We start from the raw sequence: 22,899 nt of genomic DNA, 5'->3' as shown, positions 1-22,899 counted from the left end.
CCTCAAGAATACCCCCCCCCGCCAAGTCACTGTTAGCTAAGTGTGCTGGCACACGACTATAATCCTAGCACTGTGGGAGGCTGAGGCAGGAGGATCACAAGTTCTAACCAGCGCAAGCAATTTAGTAAGACTTTGCCCCCCTCCTCCCAAAGGGCTGGGAATATAACTCAGTGCAAAGGCCCTAGATTCAGTCCCCAGTATTGGGGTTAAAGAAAAAAGTTGCATGGGTCCTGAAATTTCAGAAGACAAGAACCAGTTTGTCGCCAAGTGCCCTCTAGGCAAGGGTGGGATGCCCAGCTTGCTGGCAGGGCAGCTGTCCATGTCCACCCTCATATTGAGTGAGCAGAGGAGCCTGTGTTGTCTGCCCCTCTCCCAGGAAGATGGTGCAGCTGGGAAGTAACAGGTGCTGCATCCATGAATGTCTGCCTGCTCTTGGTCATGACTGGGGTGCACCAGGAACTGTCTTGCTACTGGGACCTCCTGCTGAGTAAGTTTTTAGGAAATGAATTGTGTTTCAGCTCCTGCATGCTGCTGTTTCATGTTCTGCACATTCTTGGCAGCATCTTGCTATCTCTTAAAGGAACCCGTATGTCTGTTTGGTGTCACACTGGACTTCCTGGAGCTGATGTCTTCTTCAGCACCAGAGAAGAGAGATTTTCAAAGTGTTTTCATGAGTAGCTCAGCCCAAGGCTGCACCTTGGTAGAGAAAGTGCTTGCCCTTGGGTGTGACTCCTTTTGCTGGACTCACGGGGTGAGACTCTGGGCCTCCTCCATCCTCCCTTCCTCCCCAGATGTCTGTCATATGTCTGCCAGTGTCAGCACAAGGTTCCCTGAATGTGTTTATGCACGTAGTCTTTATAGGCTCCACAGTCCAAGGTCAAGGGGCAGTGGTGGTACTCAGCTGCACGTGCTCGCCAGCCGTGACAGAGAAGAGACAAGCGGCTCCATGGTGACATGGAGGGAGTTGTCTGAGATCAGGTCTAAGCAAAGACTTGAAGGATTTGCTGTGTGTGGAGAACTGGTGCTCTTCTGTGCAGAACTGTGACCAAGAGAGAAGGAAGCTTTCTTGGAGCTACAGGTGTCAGCATGCAGACACATGGAAGCAGGCTGAGAAAGTGGCTGGCCTAGCAGCCATGGCATGCATGTCACATGCCACACGGCTCCCTGCACTGGTGGTGGGGGATGCACAGTCTGGGACACAGGAGCCAGGGCCCTGAGAGTCATATGGGGATAAGGATGTGAAATGGGGGTGGACAGCTGACCCATGTGATTCTCATATGGAGGCTGTGCTGTGGTCCTGTGGCCTGGAGGCCAACCTTGCCCTTGAGCTTACAGCCAGCTGTCGGACTCTCTAGCCTTGTTTCCCTGCTCAGCAGGCTGGTTCTGGTCCCTGGGAATGTGGCTCTGGTGGTTCATTGCATTGGCTTATTGGTTCCTGTCTGAGGTGGCTGTCAGGCCATCATGCAGAGCGCACCACGGCCAGGTCCATACCCACTCTGGCGGGAGACTTTGTCCTACTTGTGTCCTAGAGATGTGGCTTCCCGTGTGCCAGCTGGAAAGAAGTGGAGTAGTTCTAGGAGGCTGCGAGGCAGTGGTGGGTGGCTCTGAGGCTGGCAGTGGGTGTGCAGTTCTCTTGGGAGAAGGGGGCGCTTCAGGCAACATGGTCTGGTGCACCCAGCTGACATAACGGAGTACTCAGACTGGGTTAGCTTGTAAACATTCCATTATTAACACTTACATTTGTGTGACACACTTGATAAAATTAATAAAACAGTGTTGACTCATTATTAACAAAAATTAGTACTTTCTTTAGAGTCCCTTAGTTTTTATGAAATGCTTTTTTTCTTTTTAGGATATAGCTTTCGTACCGTGTGACATTTAGTACCCCATCTCCTCTTGGCTGTGATGGTCTCTCACACTTTGTTTCTGATGACCTTGGCACTTGTGAGAAATTTCTCCTTTTCAGGTTTACCTTATGTTTTCTCATGCTTCCTTGGAGTTGTGGGCTGGGGAGGAGGGCTGCAGAGGGGAGCCCTCTCATCATGCCCTGTAAAAGGGCCGTGCTGTCTGCCTGACCTAGCATGGGTGCTGTTGACCTTCAGCACCTGGCAGGCTTTTATTGGTCAGGTTTTTTCACTCCAAAGTCCTTGTTTCCCAGTTTCCCACGTGTGCTGCTGCTATTCCTCTTTCTTCTCTTCCTCTTTTCTTCTCCTTCTCCTCCCCCTCTTCTTCCTCCACTGCTGCTACTTCTTCTTAATTACCTGATTCCAAGATTTATTATAAAATTACAGTAATCTTTTTGTTTTTGTTTAGTTTTTTGTTTGTTTTGTTTTGAGACAGGGTCTTGTTATGTAGTTCAGGCTGGCCTCAGACTCATGACAATCCTCCTGCCCCAGCCTTCTGAGTGCTGGAACTGTAGGCCTGCACTACCACATTTGACAAAAAATGTGATCTTCTGAAGCTACCCACACCTAACGGGTGGGAGATAGTGGTTCTCCCTGGAGGCAGTCTACATAAATTATGTGGGATCTTTAGCATGGGTGGCTTGTTTCTTCCCCCAATTATCTATATCAGAGGGGCTGTTGGAGCATTTATGTTAGGTTTTAGGCTTTAACCCAGCACTGCTTTATTAGCTAGTAACTTTGGGGCTCTTTCAGTGCCATCTGGGATCTTTTTCATGTGTCTCTGTCATTATGGTTTCATGTGTGTGTGAGGTGCATTTGTTCTGAGCACTGTCTTAGAGTGGCCCTGTAAGATGCTCCAGGCGCACCTGTGTCTTTCCTGTCCCAGTCCTACAGTCAGCTGTTTCTTCGCTTCCTTTTATACAAAGTGATGGGTCTGGTGCTGTTGGTCCAGGCCCTGTCAGCCCAAAAGAGGAGGGAGATGTGTGTGCACGCCAGCTCATATGTATGAGCATCTGTGCCTCTGTGGGATGTCTGCACCACACTACACGAGTCCACAGGAGTCCTTGCTTGGGTTCAGCTCTCAATGGGCTACTGCAGCCCCTCACTTCTCTGGAATCCCAGGCTGGCAGTGGGAAGTCTGGCTTCCCTCATGTGTTTCCTCAGTGTGAACCTATAGCAGCATCCGCACTGGTCACCTCAGGTGATGAGTTTTTAGTTTTATTCTGGGATGAAGGCTTCCAGGACATTGAAGAGCAAGTTCACAAGTTTCCAGTAGCAATGATTCTTGTCCCTGGTAGGTTTTATGTGGCTACATATGCTTCTGGAACTACAAGGGTTTACATCCCAGTCAAGCTACCCCAAGTTGAAAGTATCATGAGTGGAAAGTGCACACAGCACACTGAAGCTGCCGCTCTTTGCATGTAGTCCAACCTGAAGGATGCTCAGAACACTGGTAGCCTCAGTCGGGCAAACTCTTCTACCTCAGAGCTCGTCCCATTGTGGAGTGTTAGCTCCCTGTGACTCAGGAGGACTCTACTGAAAGTGCAAATTGGGCTGGGTGTGGGAGGTGAAAAATCAGTAGGCCTGACTGTGTAGGTCGAGGTCAGTGTTCAGAGAAGAAAATTAAAACTAGGAGTTTAATGTTGGCAACATGTGTGCTCTGTGCTCTTCTGTCACTGCTGTGGGTATTGGCACAGGCCACCAGCACTTGACTACTTTCTTGGGAGGTTTCTCTCTTTGAAATTCACACTTTGAGCTCTTAAGGTAGGAAATTTCCATTTTTCTTTCCTCTGTTGAGCAGATTAAAAGCCGATCACTTTCTGTCCCAAATCAGCCATGCCCCAACCCATGCCGTGCTCATGGTGTCTCTCTGAGTTAGTGAGAAGATAGGTATTGATTGCCTGACACTAACTGCTTATTCACGCCAACTGTCCCTCCAAGGCGTGTGGCGATGGTCGATACCAATCACCCGTGTGGCCTCTGGGCCAGATGCAGGGATCCTTCTTGCCTGGCCAGTGTGATGGAGCAAGGTGACATCCCTGCTGCTGCCCACCTCCCAAAGATGCCAGCGTGGCCTGCTGTGGGTGCAGAGTACCCTCTATGAGAGTCCCTGAGCAGGCTATCTTTGGCCCTCAGGATCTTTCCCTGAGTTTGGTGGGGTTAGGGGGTGCCTGCCTTGACCACTTCCAGCAGCATCTCCGGGAGAGCTTTGGATCTGGCCATGGTGAGCTTTGCAGATGGCTCTTAGCCTCTGCAGGGCTGTTTGTGTGCTTGACATTTAAGTATACAGTGCTTGGAATGTGCAATTTTATTTTGAGACCTTTATTAAGCGACTCCAGTCTAAGGAGTTAATTGTTACTGATAGCTAAGAGTATAATTACCTTGGTAAAATATCATGACTATTTTAAGCAATTGAAAATTGGCTTCTAGAACTGGGTGAACACAAACCATTTTCCTATTTGAAATGAGCTATTTCCAGTGTGCCCTAATATTCCACAACATGGTTGCAGAATATTATTTATAGAATATAAGCTGTAAAAACTAACTTTGAGTAAGAAAATTTTTAATGAAGTAAAGTCCTTCCCTTTTCTCTGCCCCACCCCACTGCCTCCCCCACTCCGAATAGAGTGGTCATAGGGGACACCTGTCAGGGTTATACATCACTGCTCCCTTGACAGCAAGCCGTGTCATATACAGTGGCTGTGGAGCAGGGTTTGGTTGTCATGGTGACATCCTGCCCTGCGACCCCTCAAGTGTGGACCTGAGTGCTGTAGTCCCAGGTTTCAGGAGGTTGGGATTTTCCTTCTAGGTTTTGTCTTGCCTGTGTGCTGGCCAATGTATTACTGCAAGCAGATAGCCTGAGTAGGCTTCCCTGGAGGTGAAAGTGACTGTCCTGACCCTTCTTTCTTGTCTCTCTTCTTTTTTTTGCTTGCCGGGAGGGTCAGAGCTGCTGAATTCTGTAAAATATCCTTTGTAAGGTAGGAAACTCTTCAAAAGTGGTAGTGATTATTTTGTGGTTTCAGGACCACTGCTTGGGCACTGTGCACTGTGTCCCTGTAGCAGAGTCCTTTGATGCATTGTCCACCTCCCGAGGCCAGAGAGACGTGAGCAGTGGTACACTGTCTATAGTGCTCAGCATGGCTGGTATTGATTTTGGAGGAAGACTGAGGCAAGATGAGACAGATTCTCAGGGTAGACGAGAGTGCCAGGGGCATCTCAGAAGTAAGGCTTTCCTGTTGTAGGTTCCACCCTAGGTGGCTTGTCCAGGGTGTCCAGCAGCAGGAAGTTCAGGCCCAGAGGGTCAGAAACAGACTTGCCTGTGGTCATCGCTGCCTCCCACTGCCTTTTATTGGCTAGCCAGCAAGCAGGAGGCGTTTTGGGCCTGTGTCTGTACCATCCAGGAATGTGCTGTCTGATTGCTAGTCTCCTACTTCTTCCTGACTTGTCACTTCTCCTCTGTAAGGTGGTGACCTGTCCCTCTTTGTGTGCGCAGAAGTTGGGACGTGTGTAGGGCAGAGGCATGGGGTGGCTGGTCGCCATTGGCAGAGCTGGAGACCACAGAACAGTCACAGTTGAGTGACCCGGGCTACTTTGCAGAGCTGTCCTGAAAGAAATGTGGGCAAGAGCAACTCTCTGTGGGTGTAGAGTGAGAGGGGCAGAGCCTGCTGGTACCATGCCCGGGGACAACTCTCTACTGCAGGACTCGGTTAGCCCCCATGGCTGTTTCATCATTCCTCTGTAGTCAGGTGGCAAAGTCACATCTCACAGATGATGAACTCCTGTAAGAAATGTGTGTCAAGGGGAAATAGAGTTGAGTGCTGTTTGTGTGATTTATTTAGTATCTGCCTGACATTGGCAGCTTATACCTCAGAGCCCACAATGCAGGGTCTTGCCCAGCATGTGCTTTTCCCAGCCCTGCACAGGCAGCTGCACCCGCAGGTGAGTGCTACCCCACTTGTTGGCTCCACATGTCTCAGAGACCTGACCCACCCAGTTGATACCTGTCATAGAGTCTCATGGTATTGTGTGGGGTATGTCCTAGTTACTTTCTTGTTGCTGGAATAAAATACCCCAACAACAAGTTAAAGGAGGAGAGGTTGGTTTGGGCTCATAGTTTATAGAGGTTTCAATCCACATTTAGCTGGCTTCAAGCAGAGCAGCATGACAGAGGAGCATAGCAGAGCGGGGACAGTTCATGGCAGGGCAGGCCGGAGGCAGTGAGCCTTCCTTCTTTCTTGTTTATTTATCCAGGCTATAAACCTGTTGGAGGGAATCTGTCTTCAGTGAATACATTCAACCATATCCAGAACTTTGCTAAACCAATTGGATTGTGTCCATGATGAACAGAAGTTTTCAGTTTTAATGTAGTCCAACAGACTGATTTTTTTTTTTAGCTTTGTTTTGATGCTTTTGGAGTCTTGATTAAATATCTTTGCCTAGTAAAATCATGAGCACATTAAAGAGATTTCAGTGTTTTCTCTGAATACTGTGTGGCTTTACCTTCCACACTTCAATCTGATGGGTCTCGTGTGTGTGTGTGTGTGTGTGTGTGTGTGTGTGTGTGTGTGTGTGTGTGTGTCTTGAACATCCTGCTACTTACTATGTCACATCCCCAGCTCCCTTATTTTTGTTACAAGAGATGGAGTTTGCCAAGTTGCCGAGGCTGACCTCAAACTTATAATCCTCCTGTTGTAGCCTCCGAAGTAGGTGGGATTGTGAGTGTGCACCACTGCAGCAGGATGGAACTGGGCTTCACGTGCAATGTGAGACGGGCAGATGGATTTGTTTTGTCCTCTGATCTCTGCAGATGATCTGGTTTGGAAAGAGCGCTGTTTCTAGGATTCTGTCGGCACCCTGTTGCCCTGATACCAGCCTGGTGGTGGTTCCTGGGTGGAAGTGAATTGGTCTCTACTGTACTGTAATGTCCTTTTGTCTGTCTCTGCTGTGCCACACTGTCCTTTCTTGCTTCTAGTTCCAAATCAGGTTTGATATCCACTAGTGAAACTCTCCATGTTTGTTCTTTTAGATTCCTGGCTGGTTTTGGTCATTTGTGTGTCCCTAGACAGAATGAATTTGTTAATTCCTATGAAATGCTCTGATGGATTATGATTAGGATTGGAATAAATTTATAAATCATTTGGGAATTTGGGAATAAATAGCCTCTTAACGTTATTTTGACCTCTAAATCATGAACATTACGTGTCTCCCATTTATTGAGTTGGTCTTTAATTGCTCTTAGCAAGTTTTATAGGTTCTAGGCTAGAAGTCACACACATTATTAGATTTTTCCCTAAATATTTTCTCTTTGATAGATTTTATGGCATCTTATGAGGTCTTTATCTTCTGCCTGCTGGTTACAGTCAGACTTTTTGCTTTGACCCTGCCGCCAACAATTGTTGTCATGATAGTTCTGCTGTCCTCTGAACAATCTGATGTGTGGCCTTTTTGGTCCCTGTGCCCTGACTCCTAGCTGCTGTATCATATGCAGTCATGGTGAGCACGTGTCTCACTCAGGTTCCAGGAGCTTCAGCAGTTCATTGAGAGGTATCTGCTGTGCTCTGAGGATGCTCCCTGCTGGGTCTGTGAAATCCTCTGCTGCTTGTTGTTTTCCAGGAGGGTTTTTTTTTTTTTTAATCATGAATGCCTACCCCATGAGCTTTAATGTGGGTTATTTTTAAGTTATCAGTTCAAAATATTTTTTGATAACAGCTCTAGATTTGGAAAGGCCAGCCTTAAAACAGAATTTGGCATGTTACAAGCAGATGGAACTCCAGAAGGAAAGCCTCCAGATACATCCATTGACTTGCTCACTTTCCCATCCCACCAATTCCTGTTGAGCATCTGCTATGAGGCCAGTGAGATGCTTGTTAACACTGGATCCAGGTCAAAGGACAAGTGGGTCACCCTGAGAGTTTGGGCTGCTACTAAGAAGAAGGCTGGCTGACCTGTCTTCTAGAGGAACAGGAGGAACAGGTAACACCTTTCACAAGTAACACAGCTGCACCCCATGAGGTTGCTGGATTGCACACTAATTGTGTTTAGATGTGAATCCTTCCAGTCCCAGCACACTCCTTCTAAGACCATGGCCCTTTACCTTACCAGGGTTTTCACATGCAACATGTTCTTTCCTTTTCTGAAAGCTCTTTGAGGTCCAGGGGTCCGTGGGGAGGCTGGCACAAGTACAGGTGCCATGGGAGGGAGAGTCAGTGTGTGCTGTACTTTGCCTGCTAGGGTCGCCTTCCTCTCAGCCACGTTTCTTGTTTTTGCTGTACCCTGAGTGAACTGGGCTTCCCAAAGCTTGTGTCTCTTCTGGTTCTGAGTGGGTCTGTCCCGTCGCCTGGTGAGCATCCCTATTGGCTGGGAACACCTCTCTAGTTGGTTGAGTGGGACCTATCTCCAAGCCACCCTCAGGTACCTCCTGCTTCCACGAAGCCTGGCCATCTTGCTTCTTCACTGCTTCTGCAGACCAGTCCAGCAGCTGCTCCTCCACTAAAGAGTCTGAGCCCTGAGCTCTTTGCTGAGGGCTGGCTCTGCGAGGCCTCTTACCATAGGGAAAAGCAGATTACAGTATATCTGATTCTCTGACAGGAGAACTGAAATGATGTTAGCTTCCACCTGCATCTTTTCCCAGAGTGTCTGGAGTCTGGGCCACTCAGAATCTCAATAAGAGGATTCCTCCTTCTTAACTGTTGAGTATCCCAGATCTGGCACCGAAGGAAATATTCAGATCCCCAGTGATTGCATCTTCTGTGATTCTCCTGTCCAGTCCAGGGTCACGTGATGTGAGTTTCCTCTGGCAGGGGCTCAGACATGTGGGATTGGCACCGTGGCACCCGCCTTCGCCTCAGCAAACGGAGGACTAGGAGTGGCTCAGATTCTTGGCCAGCAGTATGCGGCAGGAAAGGATGCCCAGTTTTTGCTTTGTGTTTCTCATCATGCTGTACCCCTACCCCTGGTGTGAAACCAGCGCCCACATGTTTATTCTGCACGGGGAAGTTTGCTTCCCCGTGCAGATGGTGTGACAAGATTTTCTCTTGACTGTTTACATTTGGGAGCCTTCCTTTAAAAACATTTTATTAGCACAGGTTTGTGGTACATAATGATTAGTTCCTCATGGTTCATCATGGGGTCCATACTTGTACCTAACACATGCCAGTTTTATGGTCTATCCTGTGGGCACAAACATGTCATGAGTTAGAGTCCTTTGCAGATTCTGTTTTGTGATATCTAATGCTTTTTTACTTTTCCACAAAAGTTTTTGTGTATGTAGATGATATCCACTAATATTTTTACAATTAAATCAGGACTGAGAAATTCTAAAATTTTGTCGCAAATAAGTGTGTATCTATGCATACTTCTTTGTATATTAAGAAAAAGTGTGGATGTCAGAATTATAATTTGTTAGGTAAGAATGAGATTGATGCAGTTATAACCACAGTGAAAATACTGAGAACAAGTTGAGTTAACTTCTAAAATGTACTTAGTTATACTTTAAATCTAGTATCTAGAAAACTCAAAAAAAAAAAAAAAAAAGAATACATAATCATTAGAACAGGAGTTAGCAAAGGTTTCTACAAAGGGCCAGATAGTCAATAGTCTCAGCTTTGTTTGGGAGCCTTGCTGTTCAGCCTGTGGCCTGTGGCCTGTGGAGGGTCCTGAGCTGGAGATTGCTAGACTCTGAGTGAAGCTAACAAGGGTGCTTATGTTCAGGACACACTGTGTAGCCCAGGCAGCGCGTGCGCGCGTGTGGGTGTGTGTGTGTGTGTGTGTGTGTGTGTGTGTCTACTTCTTCATTTGTAGGAAGATGAGTCACGTCCCACGCGATCCACTATGAAGCCATGGATCTCTGGACCGCTGTTGTATCTGGCCCCTTGGTATAGACAGAACACTCAGGGCACAGACTGGAAATGCACTGGGCTTGTTAGAGTCCTGCTGAAACCCACAGGTTGGTGATTTAGAAATCTGGAGTGGTCCCTGTGATCAGTGAGTGTCTCTGTGTTGGTCTGTGACCCATCGCTAAATAGAAGTCTTGTCTAGCTCAGAGACAGTGGCCATCCCTGGGAGAGCTTGTCCTGGGATCATGCTGTAGCTAGGATTCTGTGTCTGAGCCATGCTGTTTTGCTCCATGTAGCCTGTGTGGCTGCCTCCCCTGGCACACTGGTGTCGAGTGCGATGTTTGGCAGCCATGCCCTCTCTCCCTTTTCACACCTCACTCTGACTCCTACTCCCGCTGCCACGGTGCCCATGGCTGCCACCCTTCCTTCCTCTGCACCCCACCAATACATTCTTTGTGGTCCTTTCTTCCTTCCCATGCTGCTTTCTGTAAATGGTTGCTGTCATGTGTGCCATGTGCTGAACCTGGCCATCAAGCCCAGTTAAGCTATGCTGTGGGGCAGGATGTGGCTGTACTGTGTCCTGCTTCCGCAGCCCCTTGCCGTGACGATAGCTCTGCTTCTGCATCTGGGTCACAGGGCAGGGACGCATTGTGCATTCAGCTGGGTTGCCCCTGGTCCCTGCAGCCATGTGACTGCCTCTGGAGCTGGTGTTCGGTGCCGATCTTGGAGCCCACTTATGGCAGGCATGGGTATGGCCCTGAGCACTGGCCCTCCTGGCATGGCGAGGGAGGACACAATGTGCTAATATTTGCAGCCAGGTTCATACAGACTGCCCAAGTTCACCCCCAGCCTTACCTATATCTTGTTAAAATGCATCTGTCTGCTCCCACCCAGTGTTGGTGACCCGCTGAGAAGAGGGCAGTGCCCATGCCCATCTGTGGTTCTGACCCAGGTTTCCATGTGGCAGTGGCCCCTCCCTCCCACAGCAAGCACGATCCTCACCTGAGGACCTGGCTTTTCTGTTCCAAAGTGGTCACTGGCCCTTTCTGGGCTGATACCCTGTTGTGTCCACTAGGAAGGACACACCCTTGTGCTGGGGGAAGGTGACATCTGCAGAGTTAGTGGAAATCCAGTAACGGGAGACTAAGAGGATAGCTGGAACTGGGTCATGGGAGGAAAACTTTCCGGGATGAAAAGCAATTTTAGGGAATAGGATGAAATCAAAACAAAATACCTTTTATCCCTCTCCCATTTGAAAACGATTAGTAAGATAGGGTTTGTGGGCTCTAGGCAAGATGTGCCACGGATGGCCTGTGGCAGCTGCAGCGAGGGCTGAGTGGAGCAGTGGGAGCAGGGTGACCTTTTTGTTCTCTCCTTGTGGTGGCCGTGCCGGCTTAGCAGGGCAGCTGTCCTCAAGGGTTCTTTTCTCTATGCCTCAGGGTGGGCAGTTTGGAGGCCTGTCCTCTGCTGAGTCCAGATAATCTCATGTTTACTCTTGCTAACTTTTATTCACTTCTAGAAAAGACCCTGGCCTATAGGTGACTCTCTGGGCTGCTCTGGGTGAGTCTGTGGACCTGCAGTCACTTGAGGGGCTGTGGTTGGGAGGACAGAGTCTGAGAGGTATAGATGTGGTTGAGGAGCCCCGAGTATCCTTTTTAATGGTTCCTTGGGGACTTTGCTGGAGAGAGACCTTCCTGATGGGTCTTAGCATTGGAGGTAACAGTCTCTGTCCAACCCTCTGAGGGGGTCCCTGTTTAAACTGGCCCTGTTTTCTTTTACCTGGAACCCCTCCCTATTCCTGTCTCATGATAGCAAGCTAAACTTGCAGAGTTTAATCCTGGGAATGATTATACACTTGCCACACAGACCACAGGTTCCCTAGCCTCTTGCCCCTGGCTTACAGGTAGAATTGGAGCTGGAAGACTCCTGATATCTTGGTATCTGAGCCTTATCCTGCAGGCTGGGCAGTGATAAAGGGCGATGGCCTCTTGCTGCCTTTCCCAGGCCTCAGACCACTGCAGATCTGGCTCCCTTTCCTGCCTTGCCCTCTTTTTCTTGCCCACTGGACACAGCTCCTTGCCTGTCCCAGGTTTTCATGAGCAGCTGTAAGTGCTGGGCTTCTTCACCTGACAGCAAGAAAGCTGCAGCCCAGAGGGCCAGCTGCCCCTGCAGCGCCCTCTGCAGTGCTAGCGGGCACATGGGCTCCAGAGAGGGCAGGCTGGGCTGCTATCTGCAGGCTTGAGGGGACATCTGAATGTGCTCACAGCAGGTAGTGGGTGTGGGTGAATCTGTTTGATGCCATGATCTGATGTTAACAGCTTGGAAACCCAGTAACTGGTCATTGTTTTCACCTTTCCCAACAGTGAAGGTTGCAGGTGTGATTATTAGTGATGGGGCTGGGAAGTGGACAGGGAAGCAATTGGGGTAAGGAGCCAAGGTGCCCTGTCCCTGGCTGTCTCTGCCTTTGCTTGTCCTTCTCGGTGGTCAGGGTATGTGGTTGGAGTGAGGGTTGCAGCAATCCGTACCCGCAGTGGCTTGTGTTAGATGGCTCTCAGTGGTGGCAGGCCTGTGTGAATGCAGTCTTGGCCCTTGCTTTGGTTCCTCTGTGCCCTTTCCCTCTGTGTGTGACACTCCTTCTCAAAGGGTAACTCTGGGAAGGTCCTCCATGGAAAGGTTTCGCTAGGAGTCTTAGTTTGTGATGCCTGCAGTTTGCAGGCCATGCCACAGTGCCAGCTCATCTGAAGCACCCTTGGGGTCTTATGGTGGAGCTGGAGGGGACAGACAGGTTGAGCCTTGTGGGCACAGGGTAGATCATGTCTTCATGGATGGTCTCTATACTTCATTCATGGGCTTTGCTGCACTGACTTTGAGTTTCTAAAACACTCATTCACATATAACTGATCTTGATCCTGAAGCTGGTACCTTTCTTCAGAGCCTGGGCCCAAGATGTGTGCACCCCACCCACCTCCATTAAGGCTCCATGGTATCCCTCATCTCTGGGGTGCCCATAACACAGCTTTGTCAGTGATTGAGAAGCCTGGTATCTTAACTGGGACAGGGCTGTGGGGCTCCCAAGCTGAGGTCTCACCTTACAAGAGAAACCTAGGCTCAGAGAGGAGCCAGGTTTGGCCACGATGCCTGTGAGGGGTCTCCAGTGCCTGGACCCAACTTTTTCCAACCAGCACAGTCAACCTTTGGTGTAGCCTCTTATGGGCTCCCAGGGAAGTCAGGAGAGTACCTGGGAAACCTGGGAGGCCTGCTCTGGGGCCCTTGTCTCCCACAGGCTGGCTTACTTTACCTTGCACTGCCCCTGATCATCTGTGAACTCCCCTCTCATCTTTGGTGGAGACCTAGTCCCATTTTAACACAATTTCGAAGAAATCCAAATCTTTGAATAACCTTGATCCTGAAAGGAAAGGCGGCTGGCGGCAGGTGAAAATTGATGGTCGTGCTCAAAGGCATGGTTCCCTGCCAAGGCAGCCTCTCGAGTGTTGCTTCCAAAAATAGCTGCAGCGCTGTGGTGGTATTTGAACCATGGCCAGGCCTCTCAGAGTCTTTTTCAAAGATGTTGAAGGTGCCACCCGGCCTCCCTATTGTCTCAGGCTTGGGTGTACCTGCCCTTGGCCTGCTGATAGCCAGGTCAGTACTTGTGTCACTGGAAAGCTGTTCTTCACAGCCCCATTGCCTTATCAGCGTCACTGACTCCCCCAAATCCTGTGAGGTTTCCCATACTGACAATCTGGAGGTGTCCCTGTGCTCACCACTTGTGAAAATCCCACTCACACACTAGATGACGTGGGAGGTTCTAGGTTGTCTCAGAGCTTCTGTCTGCCCACCCAGGAGAATGAGGGACTGTTTCAGGGCTGCTGACCAGGCCATCACTGGATCCTAGTCACCATGGTTTTTGTTAGAGTGGGCCTAGGCCTCCCATTTCTAGGGATAAATTTATTGCCAAAGATGTTCAGCCACATGTGGGACCCCAACCAAAGGAACTATGATGCTAGCATTCATGAGATTAACTTGTTTTTGTTAACACTGTGATAATAATTCCATTTAATAATCATTTTGAAAATACAACTAGAATTTACAAAATCCCACTTTAATGGGGAGGAACCTGCAGTCTGGTGAATAGGCAGGGCTCCTGCTCAGGCGTGTTTAACTCTGGTGCTGGCTCCTTCCTCTCTGTGAGTACCTTCCTCTGCCTCACTGCCCCTCATGTGTCCTTGGGGAATGTGTGTGTGTGAATGAGTCTGCATGTCAGTGTTCACACATATGTGTGCACTGAGCATGTGAGTGTATTCTACTCCTGGAAAGCCCATTTTATGCAGTTTGCCTGCTTTTCCCTCTAGACCCTCATGGAACATTAAGCCCAGTGGAGGAGGACTGGCCCTTGCCACCGTAATAGTGATTAAATAGCAATAAAACAGGATCGGTATTTACAGACCCAGGATACTCAAACTGGAGAGTATTAAATATCATCCATCATCAGGTGGAAAACAATCAAAAGGAAGAGTGCAGCTTGTAGTTGATGTTCTTTTGATTAACTTTTACCCACAGAGACCCAGACTGCCCCCAGTGAAGCATCAGGGAGGAAGGGCAGATGTCCTGCCGGACACAGTGTCCCATGCTCAGGACTGTCCGTGGCTCACATGGTTGTCCTTCTGCACCTGATGATGCAGCTCTCTGTCCTGAATGCTTGTTGCTTGCTTTTGCCTGGTGCCAGCTTACTGCTGGGTCGGGAGAACTAGGTGGGACGCAGACGTGCCAGTTGCTGAGAATCTGAGGACTTGGGGTGGTGGATAGTACGGGCTGGAGATTTTAAACAGGATGGGGTGCAGGACAGAAAGCTCAAGGTTCAGCCTTGAGGTCTCATTGGACTGGGCTCTTTCTAGGGGCCCACTTGTCTGCTGAGACTCCATCTCCTGTAGCTGAGAGTCGGGTGTGCCAGGTCCCTGTGTGTGTGGCGGAAACAGAGGTGTGAGCAGCTTGGTGTGCCGAGGTGAGCTCCTGGCAGATGGGGCTGGAAAGGTGCTGCCGCTCCTTCAAGTCAAGGCATCTCACCAGAGAGATCTGGGACTCAAGGTGCTGGTAGAATCTGTGAGGAGTGACCTCAAGTCAAGGGGCTCTGCTTCTTTGGCTGGAAGTGGGACGTTGGGTCCATGGTCTCAGGCCAGTGGCACTTAACCCCTTGTTTGCCTAACATCAGAATGTGGCTTTTTTTTTTTGACAAAGTCTTTCTATAGAACCTAGGCCAATCTTGAAGTTGTGTTCCTCCTGCCTCAGCCTCCCAAGTGCTGGGATTACAAGCGTGTACCACCACACCTGGCTGCAACATGATGTTTTATGGAGTTTGAACATAGCATGAAGCAGGGTGCCAGGCAAGGTTTAGCATCACTCAGGTGCGCCAGGATCCCTGGAGGGAGTTCTAGGAGCCTGTATTGGCCTTCTCTGTACAGAGCTCAGTTTGGGGACAGATATGTGGGAAATTTGACAGTTCCTGCACTTCCCATCTAAAGTGTTTTCAGTCCTTTTAGACCAGAAGTGTCCATGGGTTTGCAGCATTTATCCTCATAGTTCTGCCATGTCTAGCCAGGGAGGTGAGCTGTGAGCCAGTGCCTGTCTGACAAGGTAGGTGGGAACACTGGGACCTTTGTGGCGGGGGAGAGGAGGTGGTAGAGGAGGAGGAGGGGGAGAAGGAGGGTGTAGATTTCCTAACTTGAGCCACTGGTTCTGCAGGTGAGACCAGCGGTCTGGCATCTTCATAGTGTGAAAGGTGAGTTCCCTGCCTCGTCTACTCCGTTAGTGTGGTGGGTGAGGCCACCTTTTCTACCCATAATGACTTGGCCTCCTTTCAGGTGGCCCAGAAGAACTTAGGGTTTAGTTACTACCCTGCGTTGGCTCATGCCTTGGGCAGTCCTTGGTGGTTGGCCTCCTGGCCGTGGTTTTGGGCATCTCCCTGGGATATGCTCCAGGATGGCCTCAGCTAAGGCTGGCTCCTTAGGTGACAAATTGGCTCCCTTTTCATTCTCCCCTCCCTATCCTTCCAGGAGTCCTGTTAAATTTTTCACTTTGCTTTGGGGCCTACAAATCCCACTAAGTGACTGTCGCTTTTCTAGGGCTTCCTCCAGCGCTGTAATAAGCCTTTATAAAGGGCTTTATCCACAGCCTTATGAAAGTCTCTAAATAAATTAGATCCTCTGGTTAGCCTTTGTCGGTGATTTTTATTAACCTCCGGTTAAAGAAATATTGCTGGTTACAGAAGTATGATTTATTCCTGGAACCAGCTTCATTTAGCCCTATGAGCTCCCAAGAGGAACAGCATCACATAAATGCAAAGCACTGGGCCGGCCTGAGAGTCATGTGGAACGGTGTGCTGAGGACAGGGGCTTTTCCTCTCTGTCGGTCATGACCTTGGAGTCGGAGAGATGATTGCATGTTGTATGTCACAGCCTGCAGAGTAATTCCTGGCCTGGCAGCACACAGGGCCTGTCCTTTTCTGATGCAGGGACATACAGGCCGGACAACTTGAGAGAGAGAATGCAGGGGACTGGTTGGGACAGTGTGGCTTTTTATGTTACTGCAGCCTCTGGAAGCAGAAGCTCCCTGCCAAGGATGCTCAATTCCAGTGGGTACCCATCACACTTCTCCCCTGCTCCCAGGCGGGCATCTCCATCCAGGAACCCCTGAGTAGTTCTGTGTTCCTGCCAGGCCTGCATGTGGCCAGACTGTGTCACTGACTTCTTCTTCTTGCACAGAAACATTAGGCTTCCATTCCCAGTTTGCCTCAATGCATCCTGAAGCCAGTAAATCTAAGCAGGAGAACAGGTGTGCCCCACACAGCCCCTCCTGGAACAGGAGGAAGAGAGAACCTGCTCCACACATCTGGTGGCATAGTGCATGCTGGAATCTGGCCTCTGCCTCCCTCTCCACTTCTGCACCCTGCTCTGGCTTGAAGCTGCTAAGCTGTCCTTGTCGTCCATTTGAGTTATGATCTGACTTGAGCGTGGCCTCTTTTAGGATGCAGCGCTCGTGTTTCTAAAGACTGTTCTGTTTTGAGCATGATTGTGAGCATCTCCACCTCATTCCCTGTGTGCTGATGGCTTCTGTTTGTCCCCTCAGGCCCTATGTGATCAGGCTTTGGACACTGCAGTAATTTAAGAACGTTTCCAGGGCCAATTGTACGTATTCAGTCCTGGCTGTGTTCTCAGTGTCAGCATTAGAGAAGAAGATGTACCTCTTCTGGGTCCTGCAGGATCCAAGGGTTGAGATGCATCAGCAGTAATGCCCCTCAGGCAGGGTCTTGGTGTCTGTCCCAGGAATATGTGCTGCAGTCTGTCTTTCCAGCCCCATTATGTTGTCTGCCTCTCTTGGGTAGTTGCTCTTTGCACTGTTTCCCTTATTCCCCTTGTCTTGCTCTCCATTGGGCCTCAGCCACCAGTGTACATCTGTGTCCACCTGAGTGGCCCCGTCCAGCTCCCTCCCGTGCTAGGCCCCAGTTGTGCTCAGGTCCTTCCTGAGCCCACAGCAGCAACAACTGTCTGCAGGATGTGGCGGGCAGCAGTCTCCCATGACAGATCCAATGGCCCATCTCCTTGGCTGATTTCTGCCTCAGGCAGTGCTGGTGCTAGACAGTGGGACCAGGTGAAACACTTAACTCGGGAGTCTCTGAGGTCCGGCTAGGGTTGCTAAAGCAGTGCTACCACCTCCAGAGTCCTGCAGGTTGTGTGTGCCACTTTGGAGTGTGCCTTGAACCCTGTTCCAGGCCCTCTCCAGATTACATGGGACTAGCAGTGACACCACATCTGTCCCTGCAGCCCTGGCCAAGCAGAGGGCCTCCTGAGGAGATGGGACATCAGAGCAGATTGTTGCATGGATTTTCAGAGGATTAAAGTTAATTAAAGAGCTCTTCCTCACTTTCATTTCCTTGTATCTGTCAGCTATTTACATGCTAATGTAGTCCTGTGACCAAGGCTGGGAAAGGCAGCAGCTCCAGGCACCTCATCCTGCCAGGAAGTAGTGGGAGAGCAATATGAGCACAGCGGTGTGTATTTATTCTATGTCCCCATGGATGCTGAAGGGTCCAAACAAGCTTGAAAGTCAGCAGCACAGTTCCCAGAGTGTCCGTGTGGCTGACTTGAATGTTCCCCATTAAGGCTGCATCTTACACTGCATAATTGAATGTATTATGCATGGTAATATCTTTGCATAAGCAATTTTATAAATAAAGAGGATGCACAGAGGAGGGAGCAACTTTCCAAGCTCAGGACTGTCTTTCTTGGAAGCCTGTCTTCCTGGGTGAAGGTAGCTGTCAGTTGTATGGGGACACTGGGGATCATGTCCTCCGGCTCAGAGCACCGTATCTAGAAGAGGAAAAGGCCTGGTTTTATGGTATTCTGATGGACAGAGCATGTGTGCGCCAGAGCTCACCAGATGTGTGTTGAATGAATGAGTATGCACTGATGCCATTGTGGGATGCACAGCAGATGCCCCCTATTGTTGGGGTGTGTGGATACTGGGAAAGTGGTTAGCAGCTGTCAGGTGTACTGTGCCCCTGTCTTTTTCATTCTTGGTAACAAACAGTCCCTGTTGCTGTTCTGGGGAGATTATCTCTCTGCCGTTTGCTGGCGGGCCTGCAGCTCAGGTCTGCCTCCTTGGAACAGAGCTGGGTGGACTGTGGGAGCAGGGCAGATAGGCAGTGGAGTAGAATTATGTTCAGTGCTTGTCCCACTGAAGGCCACTGTGGTAGTGGTTGGCTCTTTTGCACTTTGGTGGTAGCCCTGACCTGCTGGAGTCCCCTGCTCTCTGCAGGTTGAGAGTGTCTAATGGCCTGGTTCCATTCTGTGCCTTCAAAGCACTCCATGGCTAGGTCAGTTCAGTGGATGTTGAGTGTCAGTTGTGAAACATGTCAAGCGATACGTACCCTGATGTTAGTTCCAGTGGTGAAAACAGGTTTTATTCAGGTACTCCTGACAATAGGGAAAGAGCCGAGCTCCCTGTGGGGGGTTGTGCAGAGGTGACTGGCCCTCTTACAGGAGAACAAGGAAGCCGATGCCAGTTGGAGGCAGGGAAGTCACAAAAGCAGGGAAGAAGACCAGTCAGTGTATGTGCGACTAGGTTGGCAGGACCCTGCCCCTCCTGATGGTCGATTTTCAAAGGAATCCTCCTAGCTCTAGGACACATGTAGCTACAGATATATCCATCTCAAAGAGACAGAGGAAGGATGCACATGGTGAATTTTTTTCTAAGTAAGCGATATGAGAAGGGGGTTCAGGTACTAGTCCTCAGAGGTTGCCCAGAACAAGGGGCTGTTTCTGTGATGCTGTTCCAGATGGGAGCCTGAAGGGGCTGGCTGGCCACTGGGAGCCCTTCAGGAGGCCTGGTCTCAGGCAGGAGTCTGGAATGCTCTGCATACCTGTGTACCCAGCAGACACTATTTACTGAAAAGCTGCTTCTGTTTGTAGGAAAGGGAGTGTAGATATCCTTTCCCTGTTCCTTCTGTCAACTACAACACTATATATAAAGCAAACATGAAAGCTCCCTGGCAGGTGGTGTCTGAGGACCCAACTCCCTCCTTATAGCCTAGACCTGCAGCTGAGAATGTGCAGCCTGCAAATGTCAGGGCACAGGCAGGGAAAGCTCCACTGTGATGGTTCCCTAGCCAGAGACCAGTGGAACAGTAGTCTGGGAGATGGAAGATGTTGATATACAGCTGAAACAAGAGATTTAATGGGTGAGATCAGTGGATGGAAGGAACAGAGGAAAGACCAGTGAGCTTGGGGACTGAACTAAAGCTGTAATGGCGAACTTTTTAGAGCTTTCAGTGATGACAAACAGCCAGGCGTATGCTGTACTGTACTTGAGAAAAGGGAGCAAAGCCACAGGACTATAAGGAGAAAATCCACTGTCGCCAGGGTGGAAATTCTAGGACAGCCAGGAGGTGGGGCCAGAACATCCTCAGAGATGCTGGTAAGTAGCTCCTTACTTGCTCCATCTCTGTGCCTGCTGGCAGGGTCTGCGTTGCTGTTTTTCTTGAGTCAGTTATGGGAATTTGTGTGTTTAGGAATTTGTTCATGTCACCTTGGCTATCTAGTGTTGCTTTATAGCTGTTCATAGTATTACTGTATAATCTTTTCTTCTGTAAGGTCCACAATACTGTCTTCTTGATTTAAGTAATCCACTTCTGTTTCTTTTTCTAGTCATTCTAGCTCAAAGTTCTTAGAAATTTTGTCAATTTTTTCACCAAACCCACTTTTGGCCAGGCCAGTTTTCTCTCCTGTTTTTCCATTCTCTATTTCACTTATTTCTGTCCTCATCCTTATTACTTCCTTTCTTCTGCTAGCTTTGGGCCATCTCAGTTTTGAAGAAGATGAAAAGATAATTAAACAAGGAAAAGATAGGCTTTTAAATAAATTTAGTAGTACTTACAGTAATTGGATGACTTTGGGCAAAAATGGTCCTGTGATTAATCTCATATCCTGCACAGATATTTACCCACAAATTTAAGTAAAAACATGAAATCGTAAAACTTTTATTGAGAAATAGTAGTAAGAGTCTAGCAGAGTTCTTAGACGTGGCACCACAAACATGAGCCACAATGGGAAAATGGACAAATTTGGACTTCATCAAGGTTAGAGACATTTGCTTGTGAAAGATTCCACTGAGAGATGAGAAGATAAGGCACAGAATTAGAGGGAACATTTGCAGGCCATGATTCCCACAAAAATCTCTTGTATGTAACGTGTAAAGTACTTTCAAAAGTTGTATAGTGCAAGCACAAAACCAGACTTAATTGGGAAATGAGCAACAAATATATGCTGACTTTTTTTGGTACCGGGGATCAAACTTATGACCTTGCCTCTATATATAAAGCAAACATGAAAGCTCCCTGGCAGGTGGCATCTGAGGACCCAACTCCCTTCTTACAGCCTAGACCCGCAGCTGAGAATGTGCAGCCTGCAAAGGTCAGGGCACAGGCAGGGAAAGCTCCACTGTGCTGGTTCCTAGCCAGAGACCACTGGAACAGTAGTTCCACTGCCCGCCAGGCAGGTGCTTATGCCTCTGAACTAAATTCCTGGCCCCTATACTGACATTTTTAGCAGAGTATACATAGGTGACAAGTACATGAAAAGATGTTACTGCTGCCCTTCCAAAACGCCTGCAGTAAAATCATATGCCCACATATGCCTATAAGCAGACCAAGGATATGGGTAGCCAGATCGCTTATCCTGTGCTGGAAGGGATGTAAAATAGTGCAGCCACTCTAGACAGTTGTCTGGTGGCTTGCTAAAAACTAAAATGCTGCTACTTCAACTTACTAGTTGCTTAGCTAGCCACTTATCCCTGGAAATACAATTTATACTCAGAATAAAACCTATGCAGCACTGTTCCTCGTTCTTTATACACAGCAGCCTAGAACCAGAGGGAGCTCTGCTGTCCTCCAGTGGGGAATGAGGGGTGCTCTGGCCCTGGGGTAGTCCTCAGGAATGGATGGGGACAAGCTGTTGGAGCATGGTCACTGCAGGTAAATGTGAGGGTTGCCAGGCCCAGCAAGGTGGCCCCTGCATTGCTCCACTCATGTTATGTGATTGAAGTGGGAGGTTCCCTTTGGCTTGTGTTAAGGAAGGGTGGGAGCAGAGGGAGGTCGCTCCTAAAGGACCACACCTCTGGTGCTCTCTCTTCTGTGTCTCAACTGTCTTGCCCTCAATGTTTGTTTGCTGTGTTGTGCTGGTGATGCAGACATTATCACTGGGGGCACAGGTGAAGGACCCTGTGATCTTGTAGTGCTGTTAAAATCCTGAAGTCCTCATTTAGTGCCTGTGATCTTGTATACTCGAATATCTTTTGTACCTCAGTTTCCTAGGTTTTTCCAGTACTTTACTGTGCTACTTTTTCTATAGGCAGGATTTGTTGCTGCTTGTTTGAGTGGTATCTGCTGCACGGTAATGCTCAAATATTAGCTATTACTACTCTTACCCTATGGTTAATGTGTGCTATGTTATCATTATGGTACTTTTAAAAAATGATCTGGGAGAGGGCAGGTGGAAGAGAAAAATAAATAAATGAACTGGGCCTAGAGATAAAGCATGCTGGTAGAGCACTGGCCTAACATATGCAGAGCCCTGGGGCTCAGTCCCCAACTCTGCAAAAAAGTAAATCAATAAAAGAAAAAGATCTTAACTCTATTCTTAAACAAGTTGAATGATGTGTAGGTAAACTGTTCCCTAGCAGAGGTTCCCAGGCAAAGGAATGGTGGCAGTTTTATAGAGACTGGGCTGGGGCAATGCCACCTTGCATGTTCTACCTGGGGAGACACTGGTCTCTGAGACCAGTGTTAGGAAGAACTGCATGTGCTTGGGTTGATGAAGTCACTTCATCGGCAACACAGGTGACTAATCTGATATTGCTGTAGATCAATACAAGCAGTGAACAAGTTAAGTACGTGAATGTAGATGGCAGAAGCCAGGGTTGTCTTTAGTGGAGTAACACAGCAATGTGGGAAAACTGTGATACTGGATTAGAGTTAGAGACGCCTGTGAGCTCACATTTCTCTTCCTGCAGGTATTGGGGATACACGTACAAATACTTGTAAGTGCATGTCTATACACAGGTTAGTATGCACATGCACATCTCCTCACTCAGTCAGCTGCAGGGGCTAGAAGCAAGGACCCCACAGTGGCAGGGACCATCACCATCACCTGGGTCTTGGTCTCTCTCCTACCTCTCTTGTAAAAGGAACCAGGCTTCTGGGAGAAGGCTGACTCCGAGTCTAGGGTGGAAAGTGAGCACGGTGACCTGGAGCTTCTTGTTGTGCCAGAAAAAATAATCACCCTTCAGTGAAAACAAAGCCAAACGGATCAGGGCCTGTTCAAGCACACAGCAGCCAACTGAAAGAATCCTGGTGGCCCATGCTGGAGCGTTAAAGAAATGAGATAAAGCAGTGTTGGGACATCTCCAACACTCAGGACACAGATCCATGCGTCTGTGCTGGTGGGAGTGAGTGAGTAAGAAAATTAAAGAGAAGCAGTGAACCTCTTCTGCTACAGTCCCGAACAGGCCATGTGGATATCTTGGTCAGGGGAGCAACCCCCACCTTCCGTCAGTGTGAGCTACCTGTGACTTGGGAGAATGCTGTCAGATGGAAAACAGGAAACGCTTTACAG

General features: G+C 48.9%; 1 protein-coding gene across 9 annotated transcripts in view; it reads left to right on the top strand.

Moving 5' to 3' along the window:
- Mad1l1 (mitotic arrest deficient 1 like 1) overlaps positions 1–22,899 on the top strand; it is a 308,954-nt gene that overhangs the window by 116,737 nt on the left and 169,318 nt on the right. The gene's annotated exons all lie outside the window — the stretch shown is intronic.

Source organism: Cavia porcellus, unplaced genomic scaffold (genome assembly GCF_034190915.1).
Source record: "Cavia porcellus strain 051 isolate PalLab524CR breed Dunkin Hartley unplaced genomic scaffold, mCavPor4.1 scaffold_23, whole genome shotgun sequence".
Classification (NCBI taxonomy): Eukaryota; Metazoa; Chordata; class Mammalia; order Rodentia; family Caviidae; genus Cavia; species Cavia porcellus.
The sequence above is the reverse complement of the archived record's forward strand: the minus strand, read 5'-3'. Positions and strand labels throughout refer to the sequence as shown.